The sequence below is a fragment of the Tinamus guttatus genome, unplaced genomic scaffold (genome assembly GCF_059628265.1).
Source record: "Tinamus guttatus ecotype Peru unplaced genomic scaffold, ASM5962826v1 Tinamus_guttatus_pri_ptg000509l, whole genome shotgun sequence".
Lineage (NCBI taxonomy): Eukaryota > Metazoa > Chordata > Aves > Tinamiformes > Tinamidae > Tinamus > Tinamus guttatus.
Window position 1 is genome coordinate 1,378,410 of NW_028289043.1, and position 6,000 is coordinate 1,384,409.

A 6,000-nucleotide genomic window follows, 5' to 3' on the forward strand; every position below is an offset into this window, starting at 1 on the left:
AAAGTATTGACATATTTTATGCTAATTAACTTTTCTTTTATTTGAAAAATGCCTAGAGCATCTTTCCACAGAAGGAGAATAAGTACACTGAGAAATATATGACAAATACACACTATAAACCATTCAGTTCATTTTCTTTTAAGGATACAGTGTATGTGAAATTGCTATTTATTTGCTTCAATATGTGGAAGGATGAAATGTTAAGTCATGAGTATTGGCTGTAATTACAATATGGCTTTTTGTCTGAGACTGGTAAGTGGTCCTAGTGTTGCTGACTATAATACTATTGCAATTATTCATATCATCATACTAATAAACACTGAGCAAACTTGGTCCTTAAATGCACTTCTCAAAGACATGAAACATGGTAGTATGATAGCACATGATCAAGCAGATGTTTAGCATGGACTTCAATAGGAGCTTGCATCTCTGAATGCAAGAAATCTTTGATCTATAAATCAAAGCGCGGTGATAATGAGTGTACTTGCTGCACTGTACCATAGTACAGCAGGTACATTTTGCTCCCTTGAAAGCTGAAGCCATTTAAATAAAACTTCAGCAATATTACTAATTAAGAAATTGCCATCTGATAGTTTTAACCTTTAATATTTTGTTATATTAATTCTAGAACATCACCAACCCTGCTCCCAAATGCTGTAAGCTCTATTCATGGTCCAACCTGACACACTAATATTTAGGCATTGTGCTGCTCAAAATGCTCAGGGGGTGCAGAGAAAAAGAGACCCCTCCTGCTGCTCCACACTACTCTAGCTAGCACAAGAACAAGGACCACTGACAAGTTTGTTGATGCCTAAAGATGGTAGCCAGGATGGTCAAAGGGTATATTAAGAACCTTCTTGTCTTTTAATGACTTTTGCCTTATCAGTGCACCACACCTAGCAGAGAGGTTGCAGAAGGATCCAGAGGGCAAGCAAAATAAAGACAAATAGAAAACATGCTCTTTCACTTTCCCTGTTGTAAACTTAATTCGTATGTTTGCTGTTATTCTGTCTCTTATCCCAGTGGGAAGTTGGTTTTACACACAGCAAATATACTTATTTACACAAAAGACGGTTTGACACAGTACTTCTAAGCTCCCCAAAGGTATTCAGAATTAGTTTGAGAAAATGATATTGGTTTTCTAGGGTGACATATTGAGTGGAATTATTGATTTCATTATTACGAAGTTCTTCCTGTGGTAGCACTAAGAACTAGTTTGATCTGTAATACCAAATGAACTGGTGTAGCATTCCTGACTTTAAGCTACGACTGATCTCACACGTGCTTTGTGAGTCTGTTTGTCCCTTACCCTGCATAACCTAAGTTGCTGCTAGGCTAAATCACCAGTTCACCAGTTAGTCAATTCTTCAATATCAGATAAAACTTGAAATTGAATTGTGTTAGCTTTGATTGCTCCACAAGGAATTAGGTACAGCAAAATAACCTTCAAAAATCTAACTCTCCAACTGTGCCTGGGCTGAAAAGAGATACTACCAACAATAACTCCTTGCTAAAATGGTGGAAGACAGAGATTAAATTTGATCCCCACTAATCCCAGGAGGAAGGATTTTTTAAGTGGTCGCTGGTATGCATTTTCTTTATCTCCAGCTATTATCCCCATTCCATGCCTTCCTCACGTCCGGTATTAAAGATAAGCTGAACTTTTTTTTCTTCTGGAGGTACCTCTTCTGAAGAGGTATTACTCTCCAGACTTCCAAAGCAGATATAACGTCCAGCTCCATTTTAGAGAAATGGATATAACCTCCTATTAAAATACGTTAGTTTCTGATGAATTTGAACTGAAGTTATCATGTCCACAGAAGACAAATTTGCAGAGTCTGGCCTAAGGAAGCCAGCTGGTACTCTGTCAGTAGATGTTTTTGTGAGCAATCGTGACAGGAACAAGGTGCAATGAGGGAAATTTAAATATAAGGAAAGAAAACCATAACAAGAACGGTTTAGCACTGAAACCGGTTGCACAGAGTGACAGCGGAGTCTCCATGCTTGGGGCAGCAGCATAGGGTCTTGAACCTGGTTGAGTTTTAAGTTAGCTCTGGTTTAAGCAGCAGGTTGCACTAGATGACCTCTTGGAGGTCCACTCCAATTCACATTATTCTATATTGTCCTATGAACACTTGAAATAAAAGAATTTTATTCATTTCATCCACATTAGTACGTAGTCATCAATTTTTAAATTCAGAGTGATTGTTCTGATTGGCTGAAAAGTTCCAGAGTGTTAACAACTGTGATTATAAAGGCAGCAGTATCTGAAGAGTGAGCCTCAGGATCTTTCACACAAGAAGAGCATACGAGATGCTTCCCACATAGTGTTCTGTGAACCTAACTTGCTCTTTTCAACTATATGCTGATGAAGGCTGTTTCTGTGAGAAGGATATGCAGTAACAGGTGAAGATTTGCTGAGTTTCAGCGCTGTACTCCAGACTTCAAAAAGGAGGATTTCTGCCCCCTGGATTCGAAAAGACATTAAACTCAGTGAGATATATGAAAAAAAAAAACAGCAAAAAAAATTGCTTGTGAATAGATAACAAGTACCAACTATTTTCACTGTCCTCACTGAAACTGCAGTTACATTGGAATGGTAGTAAAATACATTATAGAGAGCTACGCAAAATCTTATTTACAATCAGTTTTATTTTGAATGATATTTCACTAACAATTAGCTCAAGAAACCTTCACTATTTTATTTTTATTTCTATTGAAATAAGACCTAGAAATGCCAGTGAGGACTATGTTGTGCAGAGTACTTTATATCTTACATGGGATAATACAATTCCTGCTTTTAAGGTAAGGAAATATATCTATCCAAGAATAGATATATTCCCAGGAATGTCCAGCAACACTTTATTTCTAAAAGTATAGCTTTCAAATTTTGCTGCAATGAAGAAAATTTACATATATACTTTAAGCAGTTAGGAAAGGAGATACTTACTAAAGAAAACTACTTAATTTATTTCAAAAATTAGAAAAATTAGTATATATCTTTCTTTCTTTAAGTGCATTAGTATTAAAATATTTTAAATTAAGGTGCATTTTAGTGGATGGATATTTAAACCACAAATGTGAGCCAACATTACTATGAGATAAATTTCTATGTAGTCAGCTCTTCAGTTCTTTGCTTTCTGGTCAGATCCCTAATGATCTAGCCAGTGCAACCATAAATTATATATAGGATTAAATATGCTATATATTATAAAAGGGATACTTCATTGTTTGAGCTGACTGCTGCAAACAAATTTCAGCTTTGTAAAACTCACTTAGAAATTGATTCACTGATCTCATTTTAAAAGTTGCATGAAAAATATCTGCTTATCATCTGGATAGTGTAGTTTTAATAGCATATTCAAGTGTGGCACATCCAATATTCAAGTCCAATAAAATGAAAAGAGTGCAGAAAAATACAGAGGAAAGTACTACAGGAAATGAGCTTAACACTTTAACTCCCCAATTTGGGCTCAGAATCTCACAATGAAACCATCAACCCATTAAATTATTTGAACCGAAGGACTGCAAAAGCTTCATGCAACTTGCCTACAGAAAGGATCTGAATAAATTAATAGCACAAGCACCCCAAATTAGCCTGAAACTCTAGATTCAGAACGCAAGAACATTTCCTGTAGCTGGAAGGTGAATTGAATTGACAGAAGAATAGAAAAGCAAAATGAACAGTATCTTGAGCTGTCATTTCTGTTTTAGTACTAAATGTAATTATGATGGTGTGTTAAAAGAATATATCCATGCTCAAAGTCCTTGAGCAATCATATATTCTGTAAAACTGGTTGGTGAATTTTTAAGTCTGCCTCTGCACCACTTTTAAAACCTGTATGAATCCATCCTTTTATATTACGACAATACATAAATTTTATCAAACTGTTACACAGAATTGAGATATACTGAATGAAGAGCACGACAGAACAGACTATTCCTTTATTCAGTGTATCGCAGGGAAATTACTTCAATTTTTAACATCACTGAAAATCATTATTATTTCCCCATGATCAATGCAATTGTCAGAATTAGTTAAAGAAGGACAAATTTCTCTGATGGACGCACTAGACCCAAGAAGAGATTCCTAAGCCATTGGAGTTCTGACTGACAAAATATATTGATTGGTCACATAGTCTGGTAGCTACAGTGAACTTGAACATTTTTACTAGAAGACTAGCTTATCAAGAGTTTATACTAGCTTATTTACGATCAAAACTCTGATAAAATTGAATAATGATTGACCAAACTGAAGAAACTCTGCCTTTAAAGGAGTATACTAAAATTGCAAGCTCACTTAGTCAGCTTGTTGTTTAGAAATAACCAGGATGTGTGCAGGTGCAACTGGAAGCTGTTTGTTAAACTGCATTCTTTTTTCTCCTAATTCAATAATGAACTGACTTTTTTGTTTATTGGAAAGGTCAGAAGACAGGAAGGGATAACTGTGAAGTAGAACCATCAATCATTAAGATGAAAGGTGTTTCTAAATAGAAAAAAAAAACACATATTTTTGGTGAGAATAAAGACTATAACTTCTGGTGATATTGCAACACAATCTCTTTCCAATGTGCTCATCTTAACCAGACTGCTGTATTATCAACTGACGTTACTGGGTTTCACAGCGTACTGAACCTCTGCTCTATTGCTATGTGCTAACAAGCAGTTTCTCCTGGAGGTGGAACTGCATCTCTGCACTGAGAAGTGATTTCATAAGCCTCCCGCACAGAACAGCAAGACTAGAATGGGCCAAAATTGTTAGCAAATAGTAAGTTCATAAAATAAACGCATTCTGACGTCAGTTCGGAGAGAAAGAGCTGAAAATTGCCTTCATTCTACATTTGGAAAATTGCTTTAGTTAAAGACTATTGAGAAAAGGAGATATTTTAGAAATGTTGACTCATTCTGTTTTGACATTTCATTTAATGTCAACTTTTATTTTTATTTTGAAATGGCATTTTTCATTCCAAAATTGCCTTTTTCTAAAGGGAAGGTTAACATATATTTCAACTGACATCTACAGAGATGTATTTGTTTGAGATTCTTTCCCTAAACAGACTTCAAATTCACTTTTTTCCTTTTTTTTTTCTGGAAACCAAAGCAAAAATCCTGTTACATGACAAGCTTTAATTGAAAGCAGATCTTTGAATTGTCATGTTAGAAGAAGGCTACAAGAACATGGTATTTTGTTTTTAAAAAACATTTCATAAAGACTCCTATCCTGTCCTGTTCCTCATCTTTTCCTTCCCTCAGACCCTACTGACTGTCTTCCTTTATCTCAGATGATAGATACATTCCTTAATTCTGCTCGCAAGGAGCAAGGTCTGAGTCCAAGCAGCAGTCTGGTTGATGTCTTCCCTCCTTGCAGCAAATCTGCTGAGTACTTCCTTTTATGTTTCACCTCTCTCAAGCTCTTCCTGTCCTTTCACCCTGGTGGGTGTGTGGCTATCATGTCCCCTGGGTCCAGGTCAATCCACAGCCTCCTTTTGAGTGACAGTAGGTTCCAGCTGAGTAAGATGTTAATGGTGAACAATGAAAATAATTAACCAATCCAAGCACCCATATACATCACTAATTAGTCTAGGAGAAGCAGGAAGCAGACAGTATGTTCTGAACAAGTCCTATTAATGAAGAATGGTCTGACAGAGGCAATTCTAATTGCAGCACACTATGTCTAATCTAATTATGCTAATAGTTTATTTGCACTTTAAATCATTGTTGTCAGCTGAGGTATTGAAATCTGGTAATATCACACAGTTAGTGAAATCTAATGAAGACATCTCTCCTCCTTATGTGTTCTTTCTTTCTGAGCATGAGTTTTGCATTTGCATTGGAATACAACACTGGTTGGGAATTCTTTGATGTAAATGTTTTTTGGAGTATTTTCTTGAAAAGACCAGTTCACCATCATAGTGTTTACAAAAGATTATTTGTGAGGCTTCTCAAGTATGGAACATCTCACTAACTTGTTCCTTCTCTGGACAGTACTGCTGGTTTAGT